The sequence below is a fragment of the Octopus bimaculoides genome, chromosome 20 (assembly GCF_046866305.1).
Source record: "Octopus bimaculoides isolate indiv1 chromosome 20, ASM4686630v1, whole genome shotgun sequence".
Classification (NCBI taxonomy): Eukaryota; Metazoa; Mollusca; class Cephalopoda; order Octopoda; family Octopodidae; genus Octopus; species Octopus bimaculoides.
This window is the reverse complement of record NC_142947.1, coordinates 27,560,568-27,578,041: the sequence shown is the minus strand read 5'-3', so window position 1 is coordinate 27,578,041 and position 17,474 is coordinate 27,560,568. Positions and strand designations below refer to the sequence as shown.

The window sequence follows — 17,474 nt, the reverse complement described above, 5'->3', positions numbered from 1 at the left end:
CCAAAACCTTTGACTTTCAATGTTATTTGGTATCAACTTTTCATCTGTACACTCTCCATTTATTTCTTTGTAGAATCTCTTCTGATCTACTCTGAATAACCTATTCTGCTGGTATCCCTTCATTCTTTGATCATATCTTACCATCTTTGCTTTCTTTGTAACAAGGTACTGTTTCCAGTTCCTCCAATACCACTTTCAGGCCCTTTCAATATCATACTTCCTGTTCAGTGCCCTGTATTTTTGTTCGCATTTAAGCTCCCTCTTCTGTTTTTGGTCTAACACAGAAATGGCCTTCAAGAGAATATCTAACCCCACCTGTATTCTTCTTTTCCACCATGGATCTTTTTTCTTGTCACTCCCATTGTATTTCTTTTTCTTGATATCAACACCCATATTTTCTGCTACAACAATACTTGCTGCTTTGATCAAATTATTTGTTTCTGTGATGTTTTTTGTCCTGATGTATTTCAGAATTTCTTGGTTCAATTTCTACTAATCAACCTTTTTAAGGTTGCAAATAATGTCACTATCATTCTCCTGTAGCTTTATTTTTATTCTATCGTAGATTGCCTTTTACCCAGCTGTCATGTCACCATTAGTTTTATTATCTTCTTCTAAACCATCTATATGTTTCTCATCAAGAAAGCTATCACTGTTCTTTTCATGTGGTTTATTAGAGATTTCACCTCTGTTTTCTACTATGAGATTACTTTTATCAATAGGAACTGTATTCTCATCGTTTCCTCTTCTGCTGTTTTCCAATATCCCTCTTTTGATAGCTTTGAGTTCTACTTCTGTGGACCAACGATTTTTCTTATTGCTCAAGTTTGGTCACATAATCTCTGTTCCATGAGTTGAAACAATCCTCTTTCTCTCCATTGATCATACATATGTTGTCAGTATCTCCTAATATGAACACCATTTTCATCTACAGGGTTGCTCAGGTAGTAACACTTTATGACCACAGCATTGACTTGTTTGTTCTATCTACACTGTGTGTGGTCCATTGCTGGATAACAACAGGTTGGAGTTGGACCAGTATCTCTGAGCTTATTGGGTGTAACACTGTCACTATCAAAAGCTTCAGTTTCATTACCACCATTATTCACAATATTTTGTTTTTTCATTGTCACTCATATGAGGTAGCGATTATCAGGTTGTGCAATTACCAGTGTTTTTATTGTGACACCATTACTAGATGTATCATCAACCAGGACATGGGGAGATTAATATTGGAATCTCCCAATATTATTATTATTATTGTTGTTGTTGTTGTTGTTATTAATAACAAATTCTTATTAATATTAATTATTATCAATAACAACAACAACAATAATAATAATAATAATAAATGCCCTGATGCAGTACCAGGCTTCTGATCTTAACATGTTATCATCTACATGTTTTGTCTTGATGTAAAAATGGGCTACAGCAAATACCACAGATTTGCTTGTCAGTTGCTTGACCTTAACCAGTTGAGCATGTCCCTTAGTGGCTGGCAATATGGGCATCTCTGATCACGAGCAGAAGTAGTGGGAAGGCACCATGCCCAAGTGTTGAGAAGAATTCTTTGGGATTTGAATAATTCAACACTGGAAACACGGGTGTCTCGTTCAACATCCTTAAACAATCCTTATTCAAGGACTGTTTTAGTGGATGGGTTACTCGACCTGAAGAAAATTCTAACTGGGCCCCACCTGTAAGGTCATGTGCTGCTTATATTAATATGAGATCACCATGTTGCACATATATAGTTGTGAAAAATGTGCCTGATGTACCCTTATCAGACGGGTAGTCATGATGGGTATATTGGGCTTCATATAATTTACTCCAGTGTCACTTTGATGGCATGCACTGCTCTCTCACTCAATAATAATAAAGCAACACAAGAAAAAGAAAACACTTTTCTCTATACACAAGGAGGCAATAAAATACAAATCGACAACAAACTACACTGACCTCACATGACAACATAGCAAAAATGGTCAAAGAAACAAAAAACAACATGAAAACAGAATTACAAAAGATACTGAAAAAGAAAAGGAGAGAAAAATCACTTCATGGCTGATACCCTACAAGGCTTGATAGAGAGGAGCTGAGCCTAAGTAAAAGCCAGCAATGGCTCAAAAGCTCTGGACTTTAAAGCTAAAATGGAAGGACCAATGTCTGACTATAGAACAACTATGAAAGCAAAATAATGAAAATAGGCCCTAACACCAAATGCAGAATGTGCAACAAGCAGAATGAGACAGTTGAGCATATCATCTCTGGTTGCCCAGTTCTTGCCAAACCTTAATATATATACAGACACAACTGAGTAAGTAGTTATATCCACTGGACAATATGCCAACACTACAATATTAAACTGACAACAGGTGGTATAAGCATGTGCCAAACAAGATACAAGACAATGACCAGGTCACAATCATCTGGGATATGCCGGTTCAAACCGACATAGAAATAAAAGCTAATCACCCAGACATGTGAACAAAAATGTAGAAGCTATACCTGAATCCTCAATGCTACACACTATCCAAAAAATAGCCTTGCTAGGAACAGCCCACATCCTATTCAATAATACAACCTAAACAAAACAACCCACAAGCACAAGACACACTTTATACAGCAATTATCTTGTGAAAAAACTTCCATCAGTAATCTAGGTAAACCAATGCATTACACACTCAACACACAATACAAGCAGTAATGCAAGAAAAGACTGCACTAAACTTCAAGAGTAAAAAACTGATGCAATACAATCCCAGGAAGAGTTTGTATAACAACGACACTACTATGAGCCAACCACTGAATACTACCCTAAACTATAATATGCCCACAAACAGTGCAGCATCATTCCTACATACACCTAGCCCATATATACCAAAACAATTTAGTTGCAACCTCCGATCTGGGGCCAAATGCCTGCTGCAAGCCAAGTACAGAAGATTTAGCATAGTATATAAGTGCACTGTCGACAGCACACTGCACAATTCCACTAGCTATTACATTGGTTCTACAATAAATTTTAAGAAGAGATACTCTGCACATTTGAATTCCTGAGCAAGGCAAGTCCACTTCCCTAGCCAACCACATACATCACCTTAGAAATAAGAAAATTCCATATCGGATAACCTGGACTATAATCGATTAGGCAAGATGAAACCTTTTCATCCTGTGAGCATAAATTCTTTTGTTCATTCAAGTTCTTCCACAGGTACAAATGAAAGCAAAATCAAAACATATTTATAACTCCTGCTTCTGCACATTCACTATCATTGGGATGCGTCAAATAATATCATAACTGTCAAGACATAGTATCTATAGGCCCACAGTCTCACCAAATTATATTAAATTAAATTCTTTTTATTATTTTTTACCTCTTTCCTACCTTTTTATTTTATATATATATATATATATATATATATATATAGTATCTCACAGAAGTATGTACACCCTTAAAAAATTTCAGTAAAATTGCCATTACTCTGATAATACCAAAGGAAATCAAATGAAATTTATACTGAATAAAATATATACATGCAAACATTATACAAATCTGGAACACAAAACAATAAACATTTTCAAAGATATGAACAAAATATTAATTTTCAAACAATACAAAAATATGCACACCCTAAAGCGGGGATGGGAAACCCCTGCCTGGGGGTGCAATTGCACCTGCAGGCCCATTTTATTGTGCCTGAAGGCTGATATACTCATATGTATAAAATATAGTAAATTTTTCAATCATAAAATTTATACAATAATCGTATGCCTATTTGCAACATAAGTCGCATTTCCACTAAGACTTAAAATGGTGAAACTCGAGCAGAAATCATCCGATAATTGGTATTTGAGTGGAAATTTTGTTTGCACTATGAAACACATATTGTTAGGGTTGTACCACCCCCTTGAGCCCAAATTACATTCTAGCTGAAAAATATAGTATACTTCATAAGTAATATAATCGTCCTTTAGCCAAGAAGATGGTTGTATGGATATAATGGTTCGTTGAGGTCACCAGTGTGGCAGTTTGTTGAATACCACCACCTTAACATTGTCCGTTGGTTATTAGTTCGACAAAAGTTGTTCTCACGTGGGGTTGACTCCATGGTTGTTGGTTGAAGATGACGATGTCAGCGATGGTAGATGTTGGTAACAGCATGCGGCAGACAGACATCTCCAACTGTGTTTGTGTAGTTGTTCAACAGTGATGATATACAATAACAATTCGCTTTAAGATTATAAGGTTTTATTGTAGTATGGGTTACACATGAATTGCCTTGCATAGATGTGTAGTGTTTGATAGAGATTTCTCTAGTGTGTTAGCAGTAAATGAATGAATGCCTGAAGACATTAGTTGTGCTTTGTATATGTTGTGTCAATGCCCCCAGGTGAAGAAGTAGCATCTCCCAAGACATATAAATAGAGGTAGTCTGGCCGTGGTAGGGGTGTTGAGTAGCAGTTGAGTAGCAGTTGTGGAGCGGTTGAGTAGAGATCATCCGAAGGTGCTAGATAGCAGTAGCGTTGAGACATAACAGTATTGATAGAAGTGTTTCAAGATAGCTTGAGATAACGACACTGAGTTTGGTCTATACTGCTAGCGCACATGGAAGAAGAATGTTCTTATGTGAGAGTGGCCAGCATTAATGCGATAGAACAAAACTGCATGCTGAGAGCCCTTCAGAAAAGCAAGACAAAGAACAGAAAGGAACTCGAGTGTAGCAGCAGCTACATTATATAAGTGACAATCAGATGTAGCAGAGAATGTCTGTTTGAGGGAGCCTGTTAATTCAATCAATCACAGACTGAGTAGAGCTGTAAACTGACAGTGTCATTTGAACCTACTCTGAGATCCAAAAATACATGTTTTGAATTAATGCTAATACAGACATGCTACAGTCATAAGTTCAGTGGCGGCATTAATGAAGATGTTACGCATTAATTTAATGTGTTAAACTTATCTTTATTAATGTATATCAAATTATACATAGATACGTACAAGATTTACAGATATAAGAGTTAGAACTTGTGATCCTACTGTGGACCTTTTTCTTAGGAAATGTTTGCCCGCCACACTAAAAAGTTTCCCTACCCCTGACCTAAAGGATTATTTACTATATTCAATATTTGGTATGACCGCCCTTGCTTTCATTGACTGCATTACGTCTTCTGGTTATAGAGTCAGTTAAATTTCTTCATATAACCGATGAAATCAACCTCTATTCATCCTGAACAATGTCTTTCAACTGTGTTACATTGCGAAGTTTTTTTTCCTCAACTTTCCTTTTCAAAACACCCCACGGATGTTCTATTGGGTTTAAATTAGGTGACATGGTGGGCCGAGACAATACCTTTACCTTTTTATCTTATAAATTTAGTTGTCATCTTTGAAGTGTGTTTAAGGTCATTATCATATTGGAAGATGGATTGTCTTCCTTGTTCCTTGCTGCTTTTCAACATTGTTTACTGCAATATGTCACAATAAAGCCGTGAATCCATTGTTCTATCAATAAATGTGAGTCCTGGTATTTTGTCTGTCTGAGTTCAAATTCCACCGAGGTCAACTTTGCCTTTCATCCTTTCGGGTTCGATAAATTAAGTACCAGTTGCGTACTAGGGTCAATCTAACCGGCAGGCCCCCTCCCCTAAAAATTTCGGGCATTGTGCCTAGAGCAGAAAAGAATAAATGTGAGTCTTCTCACACTTAGTGCACTCATAAATCCCCAAAGCATAACACTTTCACCGCCATGTTTCACGGCAGGCAGAGTGCATTTGTCACTATTATCTTCACCTGGTCATCGCCATACTCATTTAATACTATCTGACTCAAACAAGTTGATTTTAGTCACATCAGAAAACAGAATTTTATTCCAAAACTCTTTCCCCTTACTCACATAGGTTTTGGCAAAAGAAAGATGACTTGATTTATGCCTGATGGTGAGGAGAAGCTTGCTATGGGAAATGCATTCATGAAGGCCACACTGGTTCAAACTGTGTCAAACTCTTTGGGCGGATACACTCTTTCTACTAACAGAAGATACTTCTTGGGCCAAAGATGAAGTGGTACAATGCCTATCGTAGATCACGCAATGTTGGATGTAGCAAATGTCATGTGCAGTTGAAAACAGAAGGACAATCTGGACAGTGTTTATTGTTTAGCTGTCCAGCACCTTTGTATTTCTGAATTACTTTGGCAACTATGTTTACGCTAATATGTATTTGCTTGCTAATTAACTTGTATCCTAAGCCATTCTTGTGCAAATTAAAAATGATTTTCTTCAAATCTTCAGACAATTCTTTTCCTTTTGGTGCCATTTTAATCATAATGAAGATTTTCACCACCGTACACAAATCAGAATTCCTGCAGATTCAACAACAATGACCAGTGCAAAGATGCCAGGAGAAATAATTTATTAGAATTGAAATTATCAGTAATATCTGAATTTAGTAAAAAAAAAAAGTGGATAAAATACTGAATATAGCAAATTTCCTTTAAGGTGTACATATTTTTATAACATTTGAAAATTAATATTTCATTTGTATCTTTGAAAAATGTTTATTGTTTTGTGTTCCAAATTTGTATAATGTTTGCATGCAGAATATATTTTATTCAGTATAAACTTTGTTGATTTCCTTCAATATTATCAGAGTAATGGCAATTTTACTGAAATTTTTTAGGGGTGTACATGCTTCTGTGATATACAGTATATTTTATATGTATATATATATATATATGTATATTATAATGGGGGAGGCTGGTCTATGGGGTTATCCTGGGTTTCTTGCTCATAAGGGGTGTATCTTCAGACCTCAAATACTACTGGCCTAAGACCTCTTCAAAATATGGAGAGGGAATGCCTCGCTATAATGGTAAACACTAGGAGATTATTTCCCTTTGCCATTGGCTGTTGAGCTTTGGCCATGCCATTACTTTGCAGTCACCAAACAACCACAAAGGTAAACGATTGTCTCTTTTAGCCTTGGCTATTGGCTTCCAAAAAGCCAGCAGGAATCTTCTAAAATACAAGCATGGCCTGAAAATCTCCATCCTGGAGTTCAGGATGCTCCCTGGCATGAGTGAGTTCTTTAAGATTGTCATGCATTTGGCAATGCATAACTTGCAATGTTTATCCTGCTGATGTAGGGGCATGGGTTCTTGAGTATGGTATCCCTTTGTCTCTTAGTTGCCAGATATGGCTGGCCAGTGATATATGTATATGTGTGTGTATATATATATATATATATATATATATATATATATATATATATAAGGGAGAATGTACGAAAAAACAACAACAGACGAGGACAGGTGGTGTAAATAACAAAAGGATGTATTAGTATGACGCTTGGGAATACGGAAAGTCTTTGACGTTTCGAGCTACGCTCTTCAACAGAAAGAATACGGAGACAAGGAGAAAAACACGGAGAAAAAAACGGAGAAAAAAATATATATTTGTGCTGAGGCCTTGCGATTTGGTGGTATATATATAAGTAATTATGCACATAGACAAATTAAATATAGTAGCTTCAGTTTGATATACAATATATATATATATATATATATATATATATGTATATATATATAAGAATTTAAGGATTGGAGAAAACGCATGTTATAATTGCATACTTTATTCCTACATATGTTTCAAAGGATTACAACCTGAGTGATCCATAGGGATCTTTGATATTAAAATTGTAACCTTCTCATCAGGGAAAGCATGGGAATCATCTTAAACGTAAGACATTATGACCGATTATGAAAACAATAGATGGATAAGGTTATGACTTGATTCATTTGAAAAAAACCGTTAGAGAATTGGACGCTGCCGGATAGTGGGTTGGACAACACATACCAATCAATGTGTAAGAGCGTACATGTATACACACATACATAGACACACACATATATATACATGCATACTGATACACACACACACACACATATACATGCATATATGCGCATGTATATGTGTGTGTATGTGTGTATCAGTATGCATGTATATATATGTGTGTCTATGTATGTGTGTATACATGTACGCTCTTACACATTGATTGGTATGTGTTGTCCAACCCACTATCCGGCAGCGTCCAATTCTCTAACGGTTTTTTTCAAATGAATCAAGTCATAACCTTATCCATTTATTGTTTTCATAATCGGTCATAATGTCTTACGTTTAAGATGATTCCCATGCTTTCCCTGATGAGAAGGTTACAATTTTAATATCAAAGATCCCTATGGATCACACAGGTTGTAATCCTTTGAAGCATATGTAGGAATAAAGTATGCAATTATAACATGCGTTTTCTCCAATCCTTAAATTCTTAAATATACTCAAATACCCAAAATTTCAAGGAGTTCTTGCCTTAAAAACAGGAGCTAACCACAGTTATTTTGTGTTCTTTGCTACATTGGTTTCTATTAACCCATTTATTCTATCAGAGGAATTTTTATTCATTAAGATAGAAGAAATACACATAATTATATATATATATATATATATATATGGTAGTTGTCTACTACTTATGTAGAGTCTGACCACATCTTGTACCTATACCTTGGATCCATTATGGCGTGGCTTTTTAAACCAGATAATATATTGAAAAGACACCCACATAGACTGTGTATCTGATTTGGACCACTGAGAGCTGCAGTTAAATTCTGACCTTTGTGGATCTTAAAATGTCTTTTGAGGCCTGCATTAGATGTGCAGACCTTATGCCATACATGGCATTGAAAGGTGTGCACAGATATATAGGCAATAGTTGGTGGGGGTTTGTTTTTCATGAGTCTGCAAATAAGATTTGAACTCAGCAAAAGAAAGTCATGGTCTGTCACAAACTGTGCACACAAAAAGGTCATTGTGATTCATCTTCTTAATCGTAACATTCTTCTTTAAATCTCTCTTGAGTCTTGTATGCTTGGACACACACACACACACACTAACAGAAAGAAAGCAAAGAGTGAAGAAATTCAGACGATGAATATTTAAGTATAAATATATATGAATATTTAAGTGCAAATATATAGATATTTAAGTGTTTTATATATTGAGAATCTCTAGATTTCATCTGTTGACTATATATACATATGTAAGTATGTATGTATGTATTTATATGTGTGTATGTGTATGTATTATATATGTGTATGAATGTATGTATGTACGTATCATGATATTGACCAGACTATCAGATGTTGTTATACATCGCTGAGCACAATGTGCTTCACATTGTTTTAGCTTTCGAATGATGCCACCTCGCTGGTTAGGTGTACAGGCTAGCATTTCTCCTGATCAGAAAGCTATTCAGTCACAGTGTCATATGACCGTTAGAAAAGGGAGATATGAACAAGTAATATAATAATTGTCTATATATAGTATAATAGATAATTATTCTTATTTATCTGTTGAAGAAAAAGTTGTCCATTCATGCTAGTTATCTCCCATTGAACATGTTAAAACATAGCCTTTCTTTGTTAACAAGGATAACGAAGCTTAGAGTAAATACTATAGATGATAACTGCCACATTTATTTTAGTTTTCTTGAGAAAAAACCCACATCAATATTCTACAATAATTAATTCATAGGAAAAAGAGAATTGTGTATTACTTGTATTTTTTAATAAATGAAGTAAGTTTATATTTATTCTCTATCTTCCTCTCTCTCTCTCTATATATATACTATATATAAAACAGAGATGTGTGTGTAATCGCTTTTCACGTGAAATCGACTTCACCAAATGCTTCCATACTTGTAATGCATGAATAATTTGACCTCGGATAAATCTTAGGCTCTTCATTTGATTATTTTAATTAAAAATAAATAATATTGCTTTATATTTAAGATTCACTTCTTTAAAAAGGTTCCTCAATGTCAACTTCCGGTATTGACGTAACAACCGCAAAAAGCTTCACTTTCTATTTTGTGTGTTCGTGTGTATGAGAGAGAGAGAGAGAGTAAATACTACATACACACCGCTCTCTCACTCTGTCTCACACACATACACACGCACACACACACATCTTGACTCACTCACACACTGTCTCTTACAAACACACACATACATAAATGTATACAAACATATTTACAAAGACACACGTGTGTATGCGCGTGCATGCGTGTTTGTAAGAGACAGAGTGTGAGTGAGTCAAGGGCTGTGTTGTCATATGCATACATCCAAAGATGTATGTATATTTATCCATGTACGTATACATGACAACAAACCTCTCTCTCTCACTCACACTCTGTCTCTTATAAACACACGCATACATAAATGTATACAAACATATTTACAAAGACACACGTGTGTATGTGTGCTTGGGGGGGGGGCTCCACAATCGCCATTTATTTCAATTACTCTTCTGAAGATATTCACGCAAATCATTTTTTTCATTTAATCATCATCATCATCACCATCGTTTAACGTCCGCTTTCCATGCTAGCATGGGTTGGACGATTTGACTGAGGACTGGTGAAACCGGATGGCAACACCAGGCTCCAATCTAATTTGGCAGAGTTTCTACAGCTGGATGCCCTTCCTAACGCCAACCACTCAGAGAATGTAGTGGGTGCTTTTATGTGTCACCCGCACGAAGGCCAGTCAGGCGGTACTGGCAACGGCCACGCTCGAAATGGTGTATTTTATGTGCCACCAGCACAAGAGCCAGTCCAGGGGCACTGGCAACGATCCCCATTATAGTTTTCGTAAAAGTTTCCAAGTACCAATGAGGCTTTTTGGCACATCTTCAATTTTCCCCATTCATGAGAGGCGCCCAGCCATCATTCATCTGAGAGTCCATTTACAGAATGTCCTCAAATTTCTATACAGCATATTTTGCTTTTTTTTCTTCAAGTATATATATATATATATATATATATATATATACGGTTTTTTTCAAATGAATCAAGTCATAACCTTATCCATTTATTGTTTTCATAATCGGTCATAATGTCTTACGTTTAAGATGATTCCCATGCTTTCCCTGATGAGAAGGTTACAATTTTAATATCAAAGATCCCTATGGATCACACAGGTTGTAATCCTTTGAAGCATATGTAGGAATAAAGTATGCAATTATAACATGCGTTTTCTCCAATCCTTAAATTCTTAAATATACTCAAATACCCAAAATTTCAAGGAGTTCTTGCCTTAAAAACAGGAGCTAACCACAGTTATTTTGTGTTCTTTGCTACATTGGTTTCTATTAACCCATTTATTCTATCAGAGGAATTTTTATTCATTAAGATAGAAGAAATACACATAATTATATATATATATATATATATATATGGTAGTTGTCTACTACTTATGTAGAGTCTGACCACATCTTGTACCTATACCTTGGATCCATTATGGCGTGGCTTTTTAAACCAGATAATATATTGAAAAGACACCCACATAGACTGTGTATCTGATTTGGACCACTGAGAGCTGCAGTTAAATTCTGACCTTTGTGGATCTTAAAATGTCTTTTGAGGCCTGCATTAGATGTGCAGACCTTATGCCATACATGGCATTGAAAGGTGTGCACAGATATATAGGCAATAGTTGGTGGGGGTTTGTTTTTCATGAGTCTGCAAATATATATATATATATATATATATATATACTGACCGAGACCTTTGGAAATGTGCTGTGCGTGAGAAGACCCGGCAAGCCAAGTAAGATCGTTGCCAGTGCCCCTGGACTGGTTCTTGTGCGGGTGGCACATGAGATGCACCATTTTGAGCGTGGCCATTGCCAGTACCGCCTGACTGGCTCCCGTAGGATTTTCGAGTGAGATCGTTGCCAGTGCCCCTGGACTGGCTTGTGCGGGTGGCACATAAAAGACACCATTTTGAGCGTGGCCGTTTTCATGCGGGTGACACGTAAAAGCACCCACTACACTCTCTGAGTGGTTGGCGTTAGGAAGGGCATCCAGCTGTAGAAACTCTGCCAAATCAGACTGGAGCCTGGTGTTGCCATCCGGTTTCACCAGTCCTCAGTCAAATCGTCCAACCCATGCTAGCATGGAAAGCGGACGTTAAACGATGATGATGATGATGATGATGATATATATATATATATATATATATATATATATATATATATATATATGTATATACATATATATATAGATATATATATATATATATATACTATGATTGACCGTTGACTGAACACTATTCAATTTTTTTTCTCCATGTTTTTCTCCTTGTCTCCGTATTCTTTCTGTTGAAGAGCATAGCTCGAAACGTCAAAGACTTTCTGTATTCCTGAGCATCATACTAATTCATCCTTTTGTTATTTACACCACCTGTCCTCGTCTGTTGTTGTTTTTTCGTACATTCTCCCACATATATATATATATATATTTCTTTTACCTTATGGATATAACAAGTTCTCTATCCCTCATTTATTTAATATAATTGTTAAATTATTTATTTTGATGCATCAGCTGATAATAAGGGTTTCAATGTGTATTCCTTCATTTAATTAATATAGAATTACTAGCAGAGATACCCGGCATAGCATGGTATAGTTTGTATATATATATATATATATATATATATATATGTATATATATATATATATATATATATATATATATATATATATATATATATATATATATATATATATATATATATATGTATATATATATATATATATATATATATATATATATATATATATATATGTATATATATATATATATATATATATATAAAAAAAGAGAGTTTTGACACTGATATCCATTATTATTGAAATTTATTCCTATGTCAACATTTATTTAATGAGTTATTTAAGGAGAAATTTGAATATGAACTGGACTTAGAGATGATGTTTTGGTGTTTACCTTTTGTTCTTAACCTTTTTTCCCTGAAGATGTGTAAGGCAATTTATATGTTTGACTTGAATTTGACAGTTAAATATAGCCTTATACAGAAATGTTGACATAGGAATAAATTTCAATAATAATGGATATTAGCGTCAAAACTCTCTTTTAAATTTAAAATTTTGTATATATATAACCAAGGAGAACGATCCTTAAGGAGTCTACTTTAGACTTTTTGCGGAGAAATCTCTTGCTATATTGGTAGCGATTACATGTTTTTCTCATCATCAACACATTGTGGAGATATCATCATATGAACATATATATATATATATATATATATATATGTATATATATATATTACAGTTATGTTGAAACAGGTGATACAAAAAAGTAGATCATTGACGACAAAACATTTGTGGAGTAAATGATGGTCTAATTCAACTAAGTGTCATGTAATATGTCTGTTTGGAGGATTCCATGCCCTAACATATCATGGAAAATTGGGAGTGTGTGTGTGGGGGGGGGGGGGTGTATAATTTTTGAACCCACTGAAAAGCTGTCAGTGGATATACTCATCTTTGAGGTGGTCAGCGCTGCATTTAACATGACTCATTGTATGGTTGACAGTCAAACGAATGGAGGTGTAATGGGAGACAGCAACGGGGAAGTGAACTGTTGAAATGTTGCAGAAGGTGATGTTTCTGTAGAATAAGAAACATAAAGTGAGCATATGCAGTCACATGAGAATATGTAGTAATGAATTACTTGAAAAAAATAAGGCAAAATGGCTTACCGTGTGGTATGCATATAGTATGTCTGTATTTTTGTATACAGTGTAAATTAACAAAATATAAGCAAATGAACGAAATAGAAGCACATGTATGGAACTGCTAATTTAACAGTAAATGCCACAATAATTATTACAGAGAGACAAAGAATTATATATATATATATATATATATATATAGGATAAATTTCTTAATGTAAGGGTAAATATGTAATTGTAAATACATTGCAACTTTGCAACTGCTGTGATAATTATTAACTGGTAATGGGACAGTAAATGTGTATCTTGATATATATACTTTGGACCTTGCCGCCTTATTGTTTTGTTTTCAAGAGTTTTAACTCTAGAACTCACATACATACATTCAGGCATGTCAGTCACCACATATGTATATATATGTGTAGATGTGGGTGTTTAATAATGTATGTAACGTGGAAACACATATACTCACAGACACACAGACACTCATACACTCACTGACAGATATACACTCATATACAAAATGTGATGTTGTTGTCATCATCGTTGTGGTATAAAATGCTCCTGACATACATTCACACTTGTCAGTAATTACATATGTATATGCATATGTAGATGTGCATATGTGTTTAATAATGTACTTAATGCAGAAAGACACACATACTATGAGACATATACACACTCATACACTTACACACATACACTCAGACAGATACACAGTCATATAAAAAATGTGATGATCATGTCGTTGTGGTATAAAATGTCCTGTTGACAATAGAAAGATTATCTCTATGAAATGTTATATTATTTTAATTGAAATGAAAATAAAATTTCGTATTGACACTGACCAGTCCTCACATACATATAGTGTGGTTAATAACATACCTAACGTGGGAAGACACACACACTGTGAGACATATACACACTCATACACATACATTCACAGACAAATAAATACACAGTCATCTACAAAATGTAACGTCGTCAGTTGTCACATATGTATATGTATGTGTAGATGTGTGCGTGTGTTTAATAACATACCATTACATATGTATATGTATTTGTAGATGTGTGTGTTTAATAACATAGCTAATGCAGAAAGAAACACATATTATAAGACATATACACACTCATACACTCACAGACAGATACACAGTCATATACAAAATGTGATGTCGTTGTTGTGGTATAGAATGTCCTATTGACATTAGAAAGATTGCAGCTTGGAAGAAGTTTGTAAGCTACTCAAGAACACACAAAAACCGTTAGTTTCACTTCAATATTTAAATTCCATTTGTGTCAAAATATTTTTGTTGCTTTGAAACTGCGACCTGTTCACTGACAAAACTACATGGTGCAACTGAGAAAGTAACAGATAGTTCATGATATGTGTTTACATATGTATGTGTGTATGTATGTATGTGAGCATTTATGTATGTAAGTGTGTAGATGTGTCTCTGTGTGTGTATATGTGTATGTACATGTAAATGCATGTTTCTGTACTAGTATGTTTAGCTGTTGAAGTTATATATATAACTGTTACTCCATTAAAAGTTGTATATATATATATATATATATATATATATATATATATATATATATATATATATATGTGTGTGTGTGTGTGTGTGTGTGTGTGTGTGTGTGTTTTGAGCACACAATCTCAGATTAAGTCACTTGCTATGCAAGTACATCTCCGTAAATAGAAAGATTGTCTCTATGAAATGTTATATTGTTTTAATTGAAATGAAATTTCATATTGACACTGACCAGCCCTCACATACATATAGTGTGTTTAATAATGTACCCAACACGGAAAGACATACACACTGTGAGACATATACACACTCATACACGTGGTGGTGGTGGTTAGAATTAAAAGTAAAAGTATTAAAGTGAAACACAGTATGTTTAATAACGTACCTAATGTGGAAAGACACACACACCGTGAGACATATACACACTCATACACAGTTGTTGTGGTTACAATTAAAAGTAAAAATATAAAAGTGAAACAATATATCACATTACAATATAGATGTTATTCTTTCACTTTTATTACAATATAGATGTTAATGTTTCACTTTTATTCTTCGAGTTTTGACACAATACAGAACCAGAGCCAATGCTGCATTGTTTTAATCCCCAAAAATTACATGTCGACACTCACAAGGTCTCAGTATTACAATGTAAAATTTGATTTGATTTGGTTGAGCTGTTTGAGAATGCATTGGGAACAGACAGAGAGACAAAGGATTTTATATATATACTAGCAATATAACCCGGCTTTTTTCCTCGATGGAAATAAAACAACAAAAGTCTTAACAAAAACTTACTCGTCACTAGAAGGGGACTTAACTCCTGTTTGAAACAATGGTGATTTCTCTGACTTGAAAATTGTTAAAAGTTTTGGCTGAAAATTTATTTTTACTGCTATTCACTGGTGCCTCTGGGAAAATAAGTTGATGAAAATACAGCTAGGGTCATGACGAATGTCCTCCTAAAATTGGAGTGACATGCGTGCTAATTTGTGGACGTGCATAAATTACATTCCTGTACACACACATCTTATCCTGCCTTTTATATATACAGATGTATAAATTAATTCTAGATATTCATTTATTCACATAATGCCTATTTAATTATATTTGTTTAGAATTACTTGACATATATCTATTCCTATAATATCTAATTTATTTATTTGAATTTATTAAATGTATATTTAATCCTGTGTGGGCAACAAAAACCTCTTTTTTATTAATTAGTTTGTGCTTGGATGTAATGATCTGGAAAATTTCCTCAACACATTTGCTTCCAATGCTGTAAGATTTTGCCCACTTCAGTATATATTCCTTATCTTTGTCCTTAATTTTCCAAATAAATCTACTTAAACTAGTGCTAGCTTCTTTTCTCTTATCTCTGAAAGTGTTTTCGTGGTTGGCTATCCTTTTTATATAATTTTCCATGGAGCCTATGTAGTAGTAATCTTGCCCCTCTGACGTTACTTTACACCTATATATCATACTTTTTCTCTACCAAAATTTCTGAATGGATTTCTATTTCTATTTTTATTGGCACAATCACAGGTTTTATTTTCAGGATCCTTCACTGTTTCCTTATTATTAATGCTGTGCCAATTTTTCCTATTTTCAGGGTTATTTTGTTTATGCTTATTTATCGTGCTATGAGTCTTAGCTAACGACTTATCTTCTTTCCTTTTCTTACCCATTTTAATATTGCTACTTATTTTATGTTAGTTGTTGCTACTATAAGTATCAGCATATGCTTTTAAATTATTTGCATTACTGTTTTTATTATCATTTTTGTTGTTGATGTTGTTGTTGTTATTATTATCATTATTATTACCTTTATTTATTCTCCTTTTTGTTAGCTGCAAGTTTACATTTTTCGATCTTAGTGGGGAGACATTAAGAATTACTTTTCTTCCTTCCTTTGTTGTGTATTTTTTTACAATTGTTTTGATCATCATCATTTTGGCCGTCATGTAAACCATTTGTATTGTTCTTACTCCTATTACTATAGAAATCATTTAATTTTTTTTTTGTATTTAGTGCAGATATAATTTGTGCAATGTTTTTTGAAATGCAGAAACCTGACCTTAATTTATGTGAGTTTATTATTTTGTGATATTTGTTTTCTTTTGAACTGAAAAGTATTTGGATACTGCTTTGCTAAATAATTTCACTATATTGGTTCTAATTTGTTTTGAAAATTATATTATGAACCGTGCTATATTATTTTAATAGTAATTCCTTTTAGAGTAATTTTTCTGGAGGTTAATTACTTCTATACATGGTGTGTAATGTTTTACAAAATTATTATGCATATTACCGTTTAGGTTCTCAATTACTACCTTTTTCCTATTT

The 17,474-nt window shown here is 34.1% G+C and overlaps 1 long non-coding RNA gene across 2 annotated transcripts in view; it reads right to left on the bottom strand.

The window, feature by feature from the left end:
• The window catches only part of LOC128250310 (uncharacterized), a 127,482-nt gene that overhangs the window by 66,040 nt on the left and 43,968 nt on the right, over positions 1-17,474 (bottom strand). The window contains exon 2 of one of the 2 annotated variants that reach the window (XR_016237628.1): positions 13,065-13,522. The exons of the other annotated variant lie outside the window; for it this stretch is intronic. This is a non-coding gene — a long non-coding RNA (uncharacterized LOC128250310). Of the gene's footprint in view, positions 1-13,064; positions 13,523-17,474 lie in introns of those variants that run through there. 2 annotated transcript variants of the gene reach the window in all.